This window comes from Bufo gargarizans, chromosome 4 (genome assembly GCF_014858855.1).
Source record: "Bufo gargarizans isolate SCDJY-AF-19 chromosome 4, ASM1485885v1, whole genome shotgun sequence".
NCBI classification, from domain to species: Eukaryota; Metazoa; Chordata; class Amphibia; order Anura; family Bufonidae; genus Bufo; species Bufo gargarizans.
The window spans coordinates 27,188,492-27,205,488 of record NC_058083.1 but is presented as its reverse complement, the minus strand read 5'-3'; the positions used below and the strand labels follow the sequence as shown (position 1 = coordinate 27,205,488).

The 16,997-nt window shown below is 46.6% G+C and overlaps 1 protein-coding gene across 4 annotated transcripts in view; it reads left to right on the top strand.

Annotated features, from left to right (window-relative positions):
• The window catches only part of LPIN1 (lipin 1), a 190,710-nt gene that overhangs the window by 76,698 nt on the left and 97,015 nt on the right, over positions 1-16,997 (top strand). Inside the window, exon 1 of one of the 4 annotated variants that reach the window (XM_044289258.1) lies at positions 15,138-15,549. The exons of the other annotated variants lie outside the window; for them this stretch is intronic. The gene's annotated coding sequence lies outside the window, so the exon portion shown is untranslated. Of the gene's footprint in view, positions 1-15,137; positions 15,550-16,997 lie in introns of those variants that run through there. 4 annotated transcript variants of the gene reach the window in all.

Below are 16,997 nucleotides of genomic sequence, written 5' to 3'. Positions count from 1 at the left end.
ACATTCCCGTTTAAATGAACGATCCACACTACTTTGTCACTGTGGGCAACTGCTCCGTGTTTCCATTGCAAAAGTTTTGAAGAGTTTTTGCCTGTGTGCATTCAGGAGCAGGACCAAGTCCTGAAAACATAGCAGAGCCGTGTGCACAGAGCTGGAACAGTGCTGCATGTCTCCTCAGCCTCTGCGCTACCATACAGGCTCACTGCTGAGCCACTCTCACCTCGGAGCGTTTCTTCTAGAGGGGAATACCTCCAGAAGGACGGCTTCCGATACCCATGTCACCATTTATTTCCTTTTGGATTCATACAGCAGAAGCCCCTAGCACCTCTATGGTGGCTATAAAACTACATCTACAGATAACTAAAATGATTTACACTAAAAGTAACAGAGTTTGTAACGCTGACAAAAGACATCTGTAAAAATTGGTACTGACTCCCGGTCATCTCCTGGTGTTTCTCTGTGTCCGGTAAATGGGTTGCTACATTTTTATAACCCCCATCCGTACGCTGTAGTAGGCATTTGGATGCCATAGCGGGGCCTTCTGCTGACAAGTAATACAGTTTTTTGCTCCAGAGCGGCCACTCGAAGGGAGATGTATGAGCAGGGTGCTCGTTTTTGGAGACATAGTTGTCTTCTTGAAAATACCCCTTAAAAGGGTTTTTTTTTTTTATAAAAAAAAAAAAAGAAAAAGAAAATCTGTTCTTTGTTTACAAAGTGACAATGACACATTACCAGTACAATCAGTAGCCTAGGAGGTCACATGCTGTACTACTGCCATCGTAGCGCCCATCAATAAGTGGTGCTGCCAGTGGTACAGGACTGAGGCCACTGATGGGATATACTGGTAATGTGGCGGTCCCATGTAAACAAAGACCGTGAGTGCGTCTACTGTATAATGAATGAGATGAGAGGTTTTTCTTATTTTATAGCATTGTGGCTTATTATGTATATATTTATTAATTAAAATTATTTGGACAACCCCTTTAAAGTGATGTTATTGATCCAATTGCTCTGCTACATTTTCTTCAGCCTGACAGCTCAGGGGGTGTGTCCTTTCTGCTGCAGCTCAGGGGGTGTGTCCTTTCTACTGCAGCTCAGGGTGTGTGTCCTTTCTACTGCAGCTCAGGGGGTGTGTCCTTTCTACTGCAGCTCAGGGGTGTGTCCTTTCTACTGCAGCTCAGGGGTGTGTCCTTTCTACTGCAGCTCAGGGGGTGTGTCCTTACTGCTGCAGTCTTCTCCCTATCGCAGCACGGGGGGTCCTTTCTTGAGGGTGTATGCTTTCTACTGCAGCGCTCTCCCTCTCTCTGTAAGGGCTCATGTTAGCCTGTTTTGTGGTCTGCAAATTGTGGACCCACAAAACACGGGCCGTGTGCATTCCGCATTTTGTGGAACAGAACGTCCCGCCCTCTATAGAACTGTCCTATCTTTGTCCAGTAAAACGGACAAGAATAGAGCATGTTCTATTTTTTTGTGGTGCTGTGGAATGGACATACGGATGTGGACAATGTAGGTCATCAATATCTGGAGCCCGGACAACTTCTTTAAGGGCTCGTGCACATTTCGCAGAACGGAACGTCCTGCCATCTACAGCACAATCCTAAGCTTGTCTGTAAAATGGACAAGAATAGGACATGTTCTATATTTATTAAAATTTTGTGGGTGCCAAGGAACGGACATACGTGTGCTGTCCGCATCTTTTGCGGCCCCACTGAAGTGAAAGAGTCCGCATCCGACCCGCAAAAAAATGCGAATCGGATGTGGACAAGGAAACACGATCGCGTGCATGAGCCCTAACTGACACAGCTTCTAAGAGTAGATATGGCTGGTGGAAATTGAAGGATGGAACTGAGCATGTGCGACCACCTCAGTAGGTGGGCATGCACATTAATATACAGCATTGAACACCAAGGGGGCGCCATTATAATGAAATAAAGAGAATATCTCACAACTGGAGCATTTTTGTAACAGAAAGAAAATGACAAAAGTGGCTAGTTTTTCATGCTGAATTATATTAAAAAACCATTTAATGGCAGGCACAACCCCTTATGAGATTTCTCTTGGATCTTTCATGTTTTTTGTTGGCTGCTCTTTTCCCCTTTTTACCCCTCTTTCCTAATGTAGCTGTCTTTTTCTGGGTCTGGTGCATCATGGTTCTTTTGGTCAGCGATCCAAGACCCTTAGATTCTTTAGAATAAATGTGGTATTTATAAGGTATGAGGAGCAGCCAACTCTTACCCATTGCACCGTGTTACTGAGTGCACTGGACGCCCAGCCCTGTGGTCAGAGAATGAGCTTCCAGCATTATTAGCAGGCTGCACACATCTACTGGAAAGTGCTGTCCCACCGCCGAACAAAGAATGCTGTATTTTCTGGCTGGGCAGCCATCTGCTCCAGTGCCATAGACTGTAGTACATCGAGATACCGTGAAACTTCTGAAGACCAGGGATAGGTTGGCAGGTTGGCATTTCTGGAGCCCTCTATGAATCCGATGAAAGCTTCAGACTGGTGGCCACCACAATATGGGAAGAGTCAAACAAATCCTCCACTCCCTGAAGTACAACAGCTTCTTGTCTGAATCTGAAGTGAAAAGGACGACGGTTTGTAAGATTTTCTAGTAAATAATAAGCTGATCGGAGACAATAGATTCTTCTGATGACCGTTTAGACACGTTGTTCTTCTTATTATAGGATTGTTACTTTGATTTTATTGTCTTTTTATGCGTTTAGCATATTGTGATTTTAGAAATGTGGCTAAGGGCAGAGAGGAAGTTAGGCTTCGTTCACATCAGCGTTCAGCCTTTCCGTTCTCCCTGCTCCGTTTAGGCCTCTTTCACACGGGCGAGTATTCCGCGCGGATGCGATGCGTGAGTTGAACGCATTGCACCCGCACTGAATACCGACCCATTCATTTCTATAGGGCTGTTCACATGAGCGGTGATTTTCACGCATCACTTGTGCGTTGCGTGAAAATCGCAGCATGCTCTATATTCTGCGTTTTTCACGTAACGCAGGCCCCATAGAAATGAATGGGGTTGCGTGAAAATCGCAAGCATCCGCAAACAAGTGCGGATGCGGTGCGATTTTCACGCACGGTTGATAGGAGACGATCGGGATGGAGACCAGATAATTATTATTTTCCCTTATAACATGGTTATAAGGGAAAATAATAGCATTCTGAATACAGAATGCATTAGTACAATAGGGCTGGAGGGGTTACATTTTTTTTTTAACTCACCTTAATCCACTTGCTCGCGTAGCCCGGCATATCCTTCTGTCTTCATCTTAGCTCTCTGTAGCAACAAGGACCTTTGGTGACGTCACTCCGGTCATCACATGATCCATCACATGATCTTTTACCATGGTGATGGATCATGTGATGACTGTGATGTCACCAAAGGTCCTTCTTGCTACACAGAGCTAAGATGAAGACAGAAGGAGATGCCGGGCTACGCGATCAAGAGGAGAAGGTGACTTAAATTATTATTATTTTTTTTTAACTCCTCCAGCCCCATTGTACTAAGCATTCTGTATTCAGAATGCTATTATTTTCCCTTATAACCATGTTATAAGGGAAAATAATACAATCTACAGAACACTGATCCCAAGCCCGAACTTCTGTGAAGAAGTTCAGGTTTGGGTACCAAACATGCGCGTTTTTTCTCACGCGAGTGCAAAACGCATTACAATGTTTTGCACTCGCGCAGAAAAATCGCGCGTGTTCCCGCAACGCACGCGCCTCTTATCCGGGCCAAAAATATGACGCCTGTGTGAAAGAGGCCTTAGGACGAAGAAGGCACATAACTAAGCCGCTCAGAAGATGATTTTAAAGCGGAGATTAAAGTTGTGCATGCAGGACTTCGGGTCTCCGCTTCAAAAATCATCTTCTGAGCGGAAACATAACGAACCCCATTATAGTCTAAGCCGCTGCCAGGAGTCCGCACGGGCGCATCAGGTTGAGCCTAGTGCGCACGCGCAGGATCTGGCAGAGGGACGGGAGGATTGCGGAGGCGGCGGTGAGGTGAGGAAGGCGGCACTGTAGATAGGGAGGGTGTCGATTAAGACTGGGAAGGCGGCGCTGGGCACCAGACGGGGATGGGTGTGGCTGGGCACCCTGTATTAACGGACGTCCCTTTGGGCACCTCAGGTAGGTGATTGACAGGTTATAAAAACCTGTTTTTTGGGCTAATAGAGCCACAGGCAGGTTTAATAAGGCCAGTTTAGAATTCATGTTATTAGTACAGACCTGGTAATATGTTTAGGTTATAGGGCTAAAATCTCATGACAGAATCCCTTTAAGTCTTCTGAAATAATGACTTAGTCAAGGAGAGCTGCAGCAGAAGGGACAGATAATGTAGGGACAGGATTTTTTTTTTTAGGCAGGGTTTACGGGTGAAAGGTGTTAGAGACCCAAAAGTCCTTTTAAGGACTATTGTTTTATCTGGCTGCAATATATATTATTAGCGCAACCTGCGCTAAATTGCGTGCAACTGTTTGGCCGCTGCTGACAGTAACACAACCTCTGCTACATCTGTTGTGTTACATTTGAGCATCCTAAATATCTGTGACATTCAGCGCAATTGTTTGGCCGCTGCTGACACCGACATTACTTGTGCTACATCTTCTGTATAACGTTTGCGCATCCTAAATATCAGTGACATTCTGTGTATTTTATTTGCGCATACACTTACAAAACCTGTGCTACTGTACGTGTGACATACTTGCAAGCATATATACCATTTAATATGCTCAAGGCGAGTAGTAAGTGACGGGGAAGTGGCCGTGCTGCTGATGGTGCACGCAGAGGCCGTGGCCCTGGGCGCGGTGAAACTGTGCCTGCTGCCAGAGCACAAGAAACACAATCCACAATACCAAGCTTCATGTCCCAGTTTGCAGGGCGGCGCAGGACACCGTTCTCGAAGTCAGACCAGTGCGACCAGGTGGTCGGTTGGATTGCAGCAGATAATGCTTCCATTTGGTTAAGCAGCACCCTGTCTTCCACAAAGTCCAGAATCAGTAGCGAAGAGTCTGGTCAACAGAAACCTCCCCCTGATACTCCTTCCTTCCACCATGGAGAGTCTTGGCAAACAAGTGATCCCACACTCGGATCTTCCGAGGAGCTCTTTTCATCGCCATTCCTTGATTTGGGCCTCTCGCCAAGCCTGCTTAAAGAGGGACATGAGGAGATCTTGTGCACTGATTCCAAAACTCTGGAGCATCCACAGTCAGAAGAAGATGACGGTGGGGAACGGCAATTAGTGTTTCACGAGGTGGATGATGATGATGAGACACAGTTGTCAATAAGTCAACGGAAATTAGTGTCTCAGGAGGTTGATGATGAGGATGAGACACAGTTGTCAATAAGTGAGGTTCTTGTTAGGTCAACAAGTCAGGAGGATGACCAGAGTGAGGAAGTGGAAGAGGAAGTGGTGGACGATGAAATCACTGACCTAACCTGGGAAGGTGGCAAGTCAAGCGAGGACAGCAGTACAGAGGGGGAGGGACAAGCTGAAAGAGTCAGTGGGGTGGCAAAACGGAAAATGCGGGCCACACCAAACAGGCCCACAACTGTTTCCTGGAGCACCCCTTGCAGCAATCTCCATTGCCAAGGGGTAGGTGTTTCGCAGTCTGGCGCTTTTTGGGGGAAAATGCGGACAATAAAAGAATTGTCATTTGCAACCTGTGCTGTACCAAAGTAAGCAGGGTGTGAACACTAGCAACCTAACCACCACCAGCATGATCCACCACATGGCATCAGAGCACCCTAATAGAACGCTTGGGTCCACAACCAGTGTCTGCGGGTCACACCACTGCCTTCTCTTCCCCTGTCTTAAGTGCTGGCCAATCCCATGTCCAAGATGCAGGCCCGGAACAGGATGAGAGTCATCCTCCTGATGAGGACAGCGAAGTCTTGTCTGTTGGGACTCTGGCACACCTGGCTGACTTTATGTTATGCTGCCTTTCCTGTGACCCTCGCATTATACACAATTTGGCCAACAACGATTACTGGTTGTTCACCCTTCCGTTACAAAGAGAACTTCTCATCTCTCATTCCTGAGGTGAAGAGGACTTACTCCAAAACTTTCTAGCTGACAACGCTGGGAGTACGTAGTTCCTTGGGCAACCGAGGAAGGGAGACGAGGGGAACACTCAGCAGTTCCAACAGAGGCAGGGCAACACTCTCCAAGGCCTGGGACAGTTTCATGACAACCCACCAGCACCCTCACCCTGATGTGCGGCCTAGTGTCACAAGGAGGGAAAAGTTTTGGAAGATGGTGAAGGAGTACGTAGCAGACCATGTCAGCGTCAGTGATCCCTCTGTGCCTTACAACTACTGGGTGTCCAAGCTGGACACGTGGCACGAACTGGCGCTCTACGCCTTGGAGGTGCTGGTCTGCCCTGCCGCCAGCGTTTTGTCAGAGTGGGCATTTAGTGCTGCTGGGGGCATAACTGATAAGTGCATTCGCCTGTGAACTGAAAATGCTGACAGGTTGACTCTTATAAAAATGAACAAGGCCTGGATTGCCCCTGACTTTTGTACTCCACCAGAGTCACACATCCGTATGTTTTGCAAATGCAGATGTGGACAGCACATTCCGGCCTCATTTAAAATAAATGGGTCTGCATTTGTTCCGCAAAATTGCAGGACCGGATGCGGACTCATTTTGCGGATGTGTGAGTGGACCCTTAGGCGGCCCTCGCTCCTAATGTTTTAGAGGGTCAGATCAGCAGCAGCAACACTAGTACTGATGGCATAGCCAAGCATTGTGAAAGCTATGTAATGTGCAGTATACAGCCAAGGAAACAAAGCCAGACCAGGAATGGTGCAGTGCTGGAGCACAGGGTGTATAAACTGGTATTTTTCAATTATAATTTTAACCCTTTCCCTGCCATTTAGTGATTATTATTTTTTTTATTTAACTTGGACAACCCAATAAAAGGGGTTTCCTATTTTTCTATACCCTTGGGATAGATCACCAGTATCTGATTGGTGGGAGTCCGACACCCGGCACCCCCACTGATCAGCTCTTTGAAGTGGAAGCAAGGCTAGTCCGAGCGCTACTTCCTTTTCAAGATTACATTGCACCTCGCCTCGAAAAGTCTCGGCGGTGCAGTGCAATTACAAGTGCTTAATCCATTCACTTGAACAGTTGAGCACGTGTAAATTACACCGCAAGCGTAACGGATCCGTCTGCCGACAGGACTGTGTTTTCCGTCCTGCATAACGGAAACCAGAGGGATCCGTTTTACGGCCCATAGACTTCTATTATGCCTTTTTTAAAGGCTTCCGTTTTGCATTCCATCTGGGAATTCCGTTATAAACGGAACCTATAACAGAATGCCATAACGCAAGTGCGAACCCACGCTAAACAGTGCGGTCTCATTCGTTTAACAAGAGCCAGCTGCGGCCCGTATGGCAGTGTGGTCATACCCAGTCCTGGGTTGCCAACCGTCCAGAAATTTCTGGACAGTCTATAAGAGTAGGCGGCTTTTGTCCTGTGTTCGTGATTGTTTTGAGGTACTTGACTAGATGATTTTGGTGGTAATTCTCATCATTTTACAGTTCTTATCAGTATACTGAGCTATAGTCATATATTACTTCTAATCTTCATCATTCATGATGGTTTTCCAATTTTTCCGTAAAAAATGTTGGCTTGTCTGTGATTTTGGGATAAGTCGCCCAGAAAAAAGAAAAATTCTGGTTGGCAACCCTGACCCTCGTCAGTGAGGCTGGATACTTTCATCAGATCACATTCCCGCCACCCGGCATTCACTGACTCCAGATGCTGCTCACTCTCTAGGAAAATACTGATGTCATCAAAAGACCGGATTCGCCCTTGTGCAGAAAGGTCTCCTTTATTCCCAGCTTCTGCGCTGGCAGCAAAGTACAGGGCGGTGCAGAACTCAGCCAGCGCTGCAGGCCGTCCCAGCCACATGTACCTGCTCTCTACAGAGCATTCAGACACAATGATATAATCTTATATGGTCATCGACATTGGTGGATGCCCTGCGTATTTCTGTGCGGACATGCTTTGGATTTTCCAGCAGAATTCACCTTCTGCTCTGCCGAAGGCGAAATCTGCAGCAGATATCAGCAATGCAAATGGATATAATGCGGATTTAAAATGTAAAAAGTTCTGTGTGGACACTGCAGCGTGAGGGTCAGGTTTGTTTAAAAAAAAAAAAGAACTCATCCTCTTCGCTGCCACTGTAAATGCTGTGCACACAATTAGGGATTGTTCACACGACCGTAGGGCTTTTTCAGTGTTTTGCGGTCCGTTTTTAACAGATCAGTTTTTCCGTTTTTTGTTTCAGTAGCGTTTCCGGCTCTATTCCATTTTTCTGTTCAGTTTTTCTGTATGGCATATACAGTATACAGTAATTACATAGAAAAAAATTGGGCTGGGCATAACATTTTCAATAGATGGTTCCGCAAAAACGGAACGGATACCGAAGACATACGGAGTATATTCCATATGTGTTCAGTTTTTTTTATGCGGACCCATTGACTTGAATGGAGCCACGCAGCGTGATTTGCGGGAAATAATAGGACATGTTCTATCTTTGAACGGAACGGAAAAACGGAAATACGGAAACAGATTGCATACGGAGTACATTCAGTTTTTTTTCGCGGAACCATTGAAATGAAAACGGCACGTATACGGAATGCATAAACGTTCGTGTGAACGAGCCCTTACATTGTGGAAAATCTGTAGTATTTACGCTAGGGGTGGCCAAAGCCTTAAAGGGGTTGTCCAAGTTATATTTATTGATGACCTATCCTCAGGATAGGTCATCAATATCAGATCAGCGGGGGTCCGACACCCGGCACCCCCTCCGATCAGCTGTTTGAAGAGGAGACGCGCACGGTGTCAGCGCTGCCTCCTCTTCACTGTCCCATTCACTTCAATAGGAAGGCTTGGGTGTAATTCCACCTGCTCACCACTGCAGATGCAACGGCTAGAAGGTAAACAGTGAAGAGGAGGCAGCGCTGACACCGCGCACGCCTTCTCTTCAAACAGCTGATCGGAAGGGGTGCCGGGTGTCGGACCCCCGCCGATCTGATGTTGATGACCTATCCTGAGGATAGGTCATCAATAAATATCACTTGGACAACCCCTTTAAGGCTCATGCACACAAACATATTTTTTATTTCTGCATCCCATTCACTTCAATGGGTCCGTAAATAACGGAAATGACTCCGTGTGCATTCCATTTCTGTATGTCTGTTCCATAAAAAATATAGAACGTGTCCTATTCTTGTCCGTTTTGCAGACAAAGATAGGCATTGTTACAATGGATCCGCAAAAATAACGGTTGCCATACGGATGTCACACGGACGTCATCCTTTTTTTTTGCAGATCTGTGTTTTTTGGACCCTTAGATACATATGGTTGTGTGCATGAGCCCTTATACCATGAACAAATGCTTGTGACATTTAGATCTCTTTCACACGAGCGACACGGATTGTGTCAGGATCTGTGCAGGGAAAAACAGAAGTTTTTTCTGCGATTGCGTTATGTTTCTGTTTTTTTCCCGTTTGGATTGTATAAGTTTCTCGCGCGCATGAAGAAAAACTGAAGAATAACTATATCTCCTATCAACCATCAGTGAAAAATGCATTGCATCCGGATGCCTTCCGTTTTTCACGCAAGCCCCATTCACTTCTATGGACCCAGAGCTGTGTGGAAAAAGCAGAACACAGAACACGCTGCGATTCTTCCTGAACGCAGGGAAGACGCGTGAAAAAATAATTCAGTCCGAATGTTATGCATTCACTACACGCATTGCATCCGGATGCAAAACTCGTATGTGTAAAAGAGGCTCTAAAGGTGTTATCCTATGACTAATGTAAAAAACTTAAATCGGCCATCACATAGTACATGAAAATCTCTTTATAATAAATCTAGAACCAGCCCTGCACCTCACATGGATCCAGAGATCTCCCCATTCATTGCTCTGCTAGATTTATATCAAGCTGACAGCTCAGGGGAGTGTCTTTGACTCTTTTCTGCTGCAGCTCAGGGGGCGTGTCTCAGCTCTCCCTATCACAGCTCAGGGGGCGTGTCTCAGCTCTCCCTATCACAGCTCAGGGGGCAATTGAAGGATGAAACTGAGCATGTGCGGCCATCTCAGTGAGCAGGTCAAAGAAATAAGAAAAAGAAACAGGTGGCGCTATACAGATACATTTTATTGAATAACTCAGAGGCTATCCTAAATTTTTAATTCCATGCAATTAGAAAAGTATTCAGATCCAGGTGCTGGTTTGAAAACTGTAGAATGTTTTTTTGTGGGACAACTCCTTTAAAGTCAGAGTGCACCCAGTGGCTGAATATCTTTACTGTACCAGTACTAACAGCTAAGGGTACTTTCACACTTGCGGCATAGGATTCCGGCAGGCAGTTCCGTCGCCGGAACTGCCTGCCGGATCCGGCAATCCGGACGCAAAAGGGTGCATTTGTGAGACGGATCCAGATGCGGATCTGTCTCACAAATGCATTGCAATACCGGATCCGTCTTTCCAGTTGTCGTCTGGAAAAACGGATCCAGTATTTATTTTTTTCTCATTTTTAAAAGCCTGGGCATGCGCAGACCGCAAAACCGGTTCTGTTTTGCCGGAACACTTGGGGCCGGATCCGGCATTAATACACTTCAATGGAAACACTTCCGGCAAGTGGTCAGGATTTTTGGCCGGAGAGAAAACTGTAGCATGCTGCTGTATTTTCTCCGGCCAAAAAAACGTAAGAGGGACTGAACTGATGCATCCTGAACGGATTGCTCTCCATTCCGAATGCATTAGGATAAAACTGATCTTTTGTTTTCCGGAATTGAGCCCCAAGGACGGAACTCAATACGGGAAAACTTTAACGCTAGTGTGAAAGTACCCTTAGACACTGCCTCTATGAACACGAATAAAGATATGAATCAGTAGGAGAGTTCTCATAGTCGCTCTTTGTATACCCATTACTCGCTGTTATATGGTATTCATATTCGCTATTCAAAACGCCCATGAATTGTGGTAAAATTAAGTTTAAATTTAGTTACTTTGGAGCAACCTCAATTTTTGATGATCTTGCTCTGCAACCTTTTCCACCCATATGGAAACATAGGGGTCACTGCAACTCATGGATGACTTCATCTTGCCAAGGAATCCTCACTGACATCATGGAGAAGCTTTGGCTGGGCTTGTGCTTAAAGGAGTTTTCCAGGGATTATAATAAGAAGATGGGTCCCAAGGGGTTAAAAATGAAAAGAATCATTACTCTAACCTAGGGGTGTAGCTGTAGCAGTTGCTAGGAGCCTGAGGGGCCCAAAGACCCTGGTGCTACATAAGTAGACACTGGTATTATAGAAAGTGCATGCAGGTCAAGTTACACCTCTGACTGGAGGGAAGGGGGTCTCAATTTTTGCCTCAGGCAGCACGACGGCTAGGTGCTTCCTTGCCCCTGGCCACAAAGCACTGAGGGAAGGGGCCCTAAGCTGAACTCTTACACCAGGGCCCATGAGTCTTTAGCTGCGCCCCTCCATTGCTCCAGCCGTTTCCAGCATGTTAATCTGGGACCAGTACGTGAAGAGCAGTGAGGACTGGAGCAGTGTTGAGACAGCAGGGCTAGGGGGATTGGTGGTGGTCGATTATGTTTTTTTTTTTTTAACTCCTTCAGGCCCATATTCTTAAAAAAAATCTCACTGCAAAGCCCCTTTAAGGGGACCTGTCTCCTGGTTTGCAGCCACTAGACCACTAACATGCCGTCCTGCAGCTGCGGTTTAATGTCCTGATCCTGCCCCTGACGAACCCATCTATCCCCACAAAGGATAGCAAATTAAATTCAAAATTACCTCAGGAAGAGTCCTGGACTCTTATCCAGCAGCATTGGGCGCATGCGCACTGCACCCAGGACAATACACCTCATTGCACCGAACATCAGGCACATGTACAGTCCTCGGCTTCATCACTGCAGTGAGCATGTACCCGATACCGCAAGGGCTCATTCAGACGGCCGTATACTATCCGCAAAAATGCAGATACTTTTTTTGCGGTCTAGATGCTGACCCATTCACTTCTATGGGGCCTTTTTCTATTCCACGGTTCCGCAAAACAAATGAAACATGTCCTATACTTAACCGTGAAAAATCAGGACATGGCCCCATTGAAGTCTATGGGTCCTCAAAAATACTGAATGCTATCAATTTTTTTGCGGATCTGCAAAAAAACGGATAGCATTCAGTATTTTTGGGGACAGCATACGACCGTCTGAATGAGCCTCAAGAGAGGAGTCCGAGACTCTTCACTAGCTTTTGCAGGGATGGACGGGTTTGTTATGGGCATGCTGGTAGTGGCCCCAAACCAGATGACAGGTTCCGTTTAAACACATCATGAAAAGTTGCACAGAGCGTTTATATCCATGGATTGGCGCAATTCCCATCAGTGCCCCATTTTGTCCAGCATGCTGCAGTTTTCTCTCCGGCCAAAAATACTGAACACTTGCCGGAATGCCGGATCTGGCATTAATTAAGTGTTACGGCAAAACTGATCCGTTCTTCCGGTCCGCGCATGGGCAGACCTTTAAATCTGTGAAAATAAATAAATACCGGATCAGTTTTTCCGGATGACACCAGAGAGACGGATCCGGTATTTCAATGCCTTTGTCGGACGGATCCGCATCTGGATCCGTCTGACAAATGCCATCCGTTTGCGTCCGGATTGCCGGATCAGGCAAAAAACACGGATGACGTCCATGTGCATTCCGTATTTTGCAGAACGGAACAGCTGGCCCCTAATAGAACAGTCCTATCCTTGTCTGTAATATGGACAATAATAGGACATGTTCTATTTTTTTACGGAATGGAAATATGGAAATGAGATGCACACAGAATAACTTCCTTTTTTTTGTGGACCCACTGAAATGAATGGTTCCGCATACGGTCCGTATAAAAACCGTAACGGACACGGAAAGAAAATACGTTTGTGTGCATGAGCCCTTAGCCTGTCATCCTGCAAGTTGATCCAGAGGAAGGCAAAAAAAAAACCTGTGAGGTAGAAGCCATTTTTTCCCACGACCGTTGTTGTGTCCCCTGTCCGCTGTTCCGTTTTCCGTAATTTTCTGCGAACCCATTGACTTTCAATGGGTCCGTGGAAAACTCGGCTAATGCACCGTTTGTCATCCATGTCCGTGATCCGTGTTTCCAGTCTGTGAAAAAAATTAGACCTGTCCTATATTTTTCACGGACAACGGTTAGCGGACCCATTCAAGTCAATGGGTCTGTGAAAAAACACGGAGGCACACAAGATTGTCGTCCGCGTATGTTTTTTTCCTATCATTTGCATGGATATCCGGAAACAAAAACGGACACAGATCACGGAACCCCTTTTTGCGGACCGCAAAAAAATACTGTTGTGTGCATGAGGCCTAAGGGGAATAAAAAATTCCTTCCCGACTCCAATCAGGCAATCAGAATAACTCCCTGGATCAATGACCCCTCTCTAGTAGCTATAGCCTGTAATATTATTACACTCCAGAAATACATCCAGGCCCCTCTTGGACTATTTTAGTGAACTCACCATCACCACCTCCTCAGGCAGAGAGTTCCATAGTCTCACTGCTCTTACCGTAAAGAATCCTCTTCTATGTTTGTGTACAAACCTTCTTTCCTCCAGACACAGAGGATGTCCCCTCGTCACAGTCACAGTCCTGGGGATAAATAGATGATGGGATAGATCTCTGTACTGACCCCTGATATATTTATACATAGTAATTAGTTCTCCCCTCAGTCGTCTTTTTTATAAAGTGAATAACCCTAATTTTGATAATCTTTCAGGGTACTGTAGTCCGCCCATTCCAGTTATTACTTTAGTTGCCCTCCTCTGGACCCTCTCCATTAGGTCATCTATATCAGATCTGTGGGGGTCTGACCGGTATCCCCACCAATTAGCTGTTCACAGAGCTCCGGCTTCTTCTTAGCCCATGTGATGTCACCTCCACCGGTCACATTGCCTAGTTGTAGCTCAGCCCCATTAAAGTCAATAGGGCTGAGCTGCAGTACCAAACAAAACCACTATACGATGTACGGCGCCGTCCTTGGAAAGCCGCCAGGGCCCTTCATCGGGCTATTCTCGGAACTGCCTGCTCCCGGTGACTGCATTTGATTTCAGACCGGCTCCCGGCACAGGTAAAGGCTTACCTGTGCATCGCCGGACGGGTGAGTCTACCTTACTAAAGATGGCAGCCCGCATGTGTTCGCTGGCCGGAGACCGACAGCGGTCTCAGCGGTCCCCTGTAACAGCTAATCAGGGTGGGGGTGCCAGGACGTGGACCCCCACCAATGTGATAATTTGTAGTTTTTCCCCCCTTGAGGTGCAGTTTTGGGTCAGCACTCTCAGAATATCCATGCATGCTCTGGGTCTGGCGTTTTTTCCAATACTTTTTTTTTTTTTTTACCCTGCTTGAAAAAATGTGGTGTGTTTTTAATGGCATTTTTTGTACCAATGTGTTGTCCCCAAACTGCTCTCAACGAATTCCATTACAATGCCAGGTGGCTGGGGTCACATCAGAAAAAAAAAAAAACGGATCCTGTTTTGTTTTCCGTTCTTCTGATCCGTCAGAATAACAAAAAAACAATCCTGTATTTTCAGCTTCCGTTGCTCTCATTTTGCATCTGTTTTATCTCAAATGACAAAAACGGATGCAAAATGAGCGAAACGGAAGCTGAAAATACAGGATTGTTTTTTCTTTTTTTCTTTCTGCTCTTCTGACCGATCAGAAGAACGGAAAACAAAGCGGTGATGTGAGCCCGGCCTAAACGGCAACGTGTTTTAAGACATGAAGATTGTGCGCCGTCCCATCTGATGATCGGCGTCTCAGTGCGACGCGACAATCGCGAAAAATTGCTGGATTTTTGGTCGCAGGGCGAAAGACACGCGAGACTTTGCTATGGTTGGCCACAATGCAAGGACTGTGACTTACCTGTGACCTACCTGTGACTTTGGTTGTGTTTTTACAGCCAAACCACAGCTCTAAAATAGCCCTGCCACTGCCGGGTGCTTTCTGTGGCCCCAGCTTTTCTAGACTCCTGAATGGCAGCTGTGGTGGACAATAGTGGCACTGGGCAGGGGTGCAGTTTAACCATTCAGTGACCAGTCTCCAGGACCCGGGGCTGAGGATGACAGCTCTGGAGGAGCACCTGATGTATGCGGCCGCTGATAGGCCGCCCGGATCACCCCAGCCTCCTCCCCACTACTGCTCAGTCACTTCCAGCATGGGTGCAGGCACACAGCCTCCCGCCCACAGCATGCCCCGCCGCCCAGCACCCACGTCTCACAGCCCCGCAGCGCGCTCACTGTGACACCGCGGACTGGAGGAGCCTCCATTACAATGCAGGCCAGAGACGTGTAGTCGGCGCTGTGCCCGCCGGCCGGCCGGATCCCCCCTAGTGCCCCCCCCACTGCTGCTGCTGCCGGCCGCCGAGTACCCGGTGTGGGGCCCCACTGCAGGGATAGGGGGGCTGCCGGGGGGCGTCCTAACTGGATCACTTCACTGGACACTGCTCATCAGCCGTAAGTAATGGCTGCTCTGCATTCACTTCATGTGCAGTATATAGAGGTGACATGTTTACAGGCTAGGCTCGTTGTGGATGTGATACGTTGTGAGCTGTATAGTATCTATCTATCCTCATATCTATCTATCTATCTATCTATCTATCTATCTATCTATCTATCCTCATATCTATGTACAGTATCTATCCTCATATCTATGTATTATCTAATATATATCTATTCATCCTTATATCTATCATCTATCTATCTATGTGCAGTATATAGAGGTGACATGTTTACAGGCTAGGCTCGTTGTGGATGTGATACATTGTGAGTTGTATAGTATCTATCTATCCTCATATCTATTCATCATCATCTTTCTATGTACAATATCTATCTATCCTCATCTATCATCTATCTATGTACAGTATCTATCCTCATATCTATGTATTATCTAATATCTATCTATTCATCCTCATATCTATGTGCAGTATATAGAGGTGACATGTTTACAGGCTAGGCTTGTTGATGTGATACATTGTGAGTTGTATAGTATCTATATAATATCTATCTATCCTCATATCTATGTACAGTATCTAATATCCATTCATCCTCATATCTATCTGTCTGTTTATCTATCTATCTATCTATCTATCTATCTATCTATCTATCTACAAGTAGAGATGAGCGAACTTCTGTTTTAAGTTCGGCGTCTAAAGTTCGGGGGCGGGTTAGCGGAGAATCCCGATCTGGAACCGGATATGGATTCCGACTTCCGTTGTGGTCCGTGGTAGCGGAATCAATAATGGCCGATTATTGATTCCGCTACCACGGACCACAACGGAAGTCGGAATCCATATCCGGTTCCAGATCGGGATTCTCCGCTAACCCGCCCCCGAACTTTAGACGCCGAACTTAAAACAGAAGTTCGCTCATCTCTATCTACAAGTGCAAGGCTACTTTCACACTGGCGTTTTGGCTTTCCCTTTGTGGGATCCGTTCAGGGCTCTCACACGCGGTCCAAAACGGATCAGTTTTGCCCTAATGCATTCTGAATGGATAAGGATCCGCTCAGAATGCGTCAGTTTGCCTCTGATCGGTCGCCATTCCGCCTGACGGAGCGGAGCCAAACGGATCCGTCCTGGCACACAAAGTCAATGGGGACGGATCCGTTTTCTCTGGCACAATAGAAAACGGATCCGTCCTCCATTGACTTTCAATGGTGTTCAAGACGGATCCGCACCAAACGCGAGTGTGAAGGTATGAGGAGCCAGCGGCAGCTGCTGATCGGGGTATGGGGGACGTGGTTGCTGCAAAGTATCGGTTGTGCAGCACAGTCTGCATTGTGACCTGGATCCGCTTATCAGAATGGTTACCGGTGTTGGGATCTCTCGGATCTCGCTGTCTTTACCTCCCGAGGGTGGGGAGGATCCGGAGGAGGTCTCTTCTGAGTCCTGTCATGTGTATAT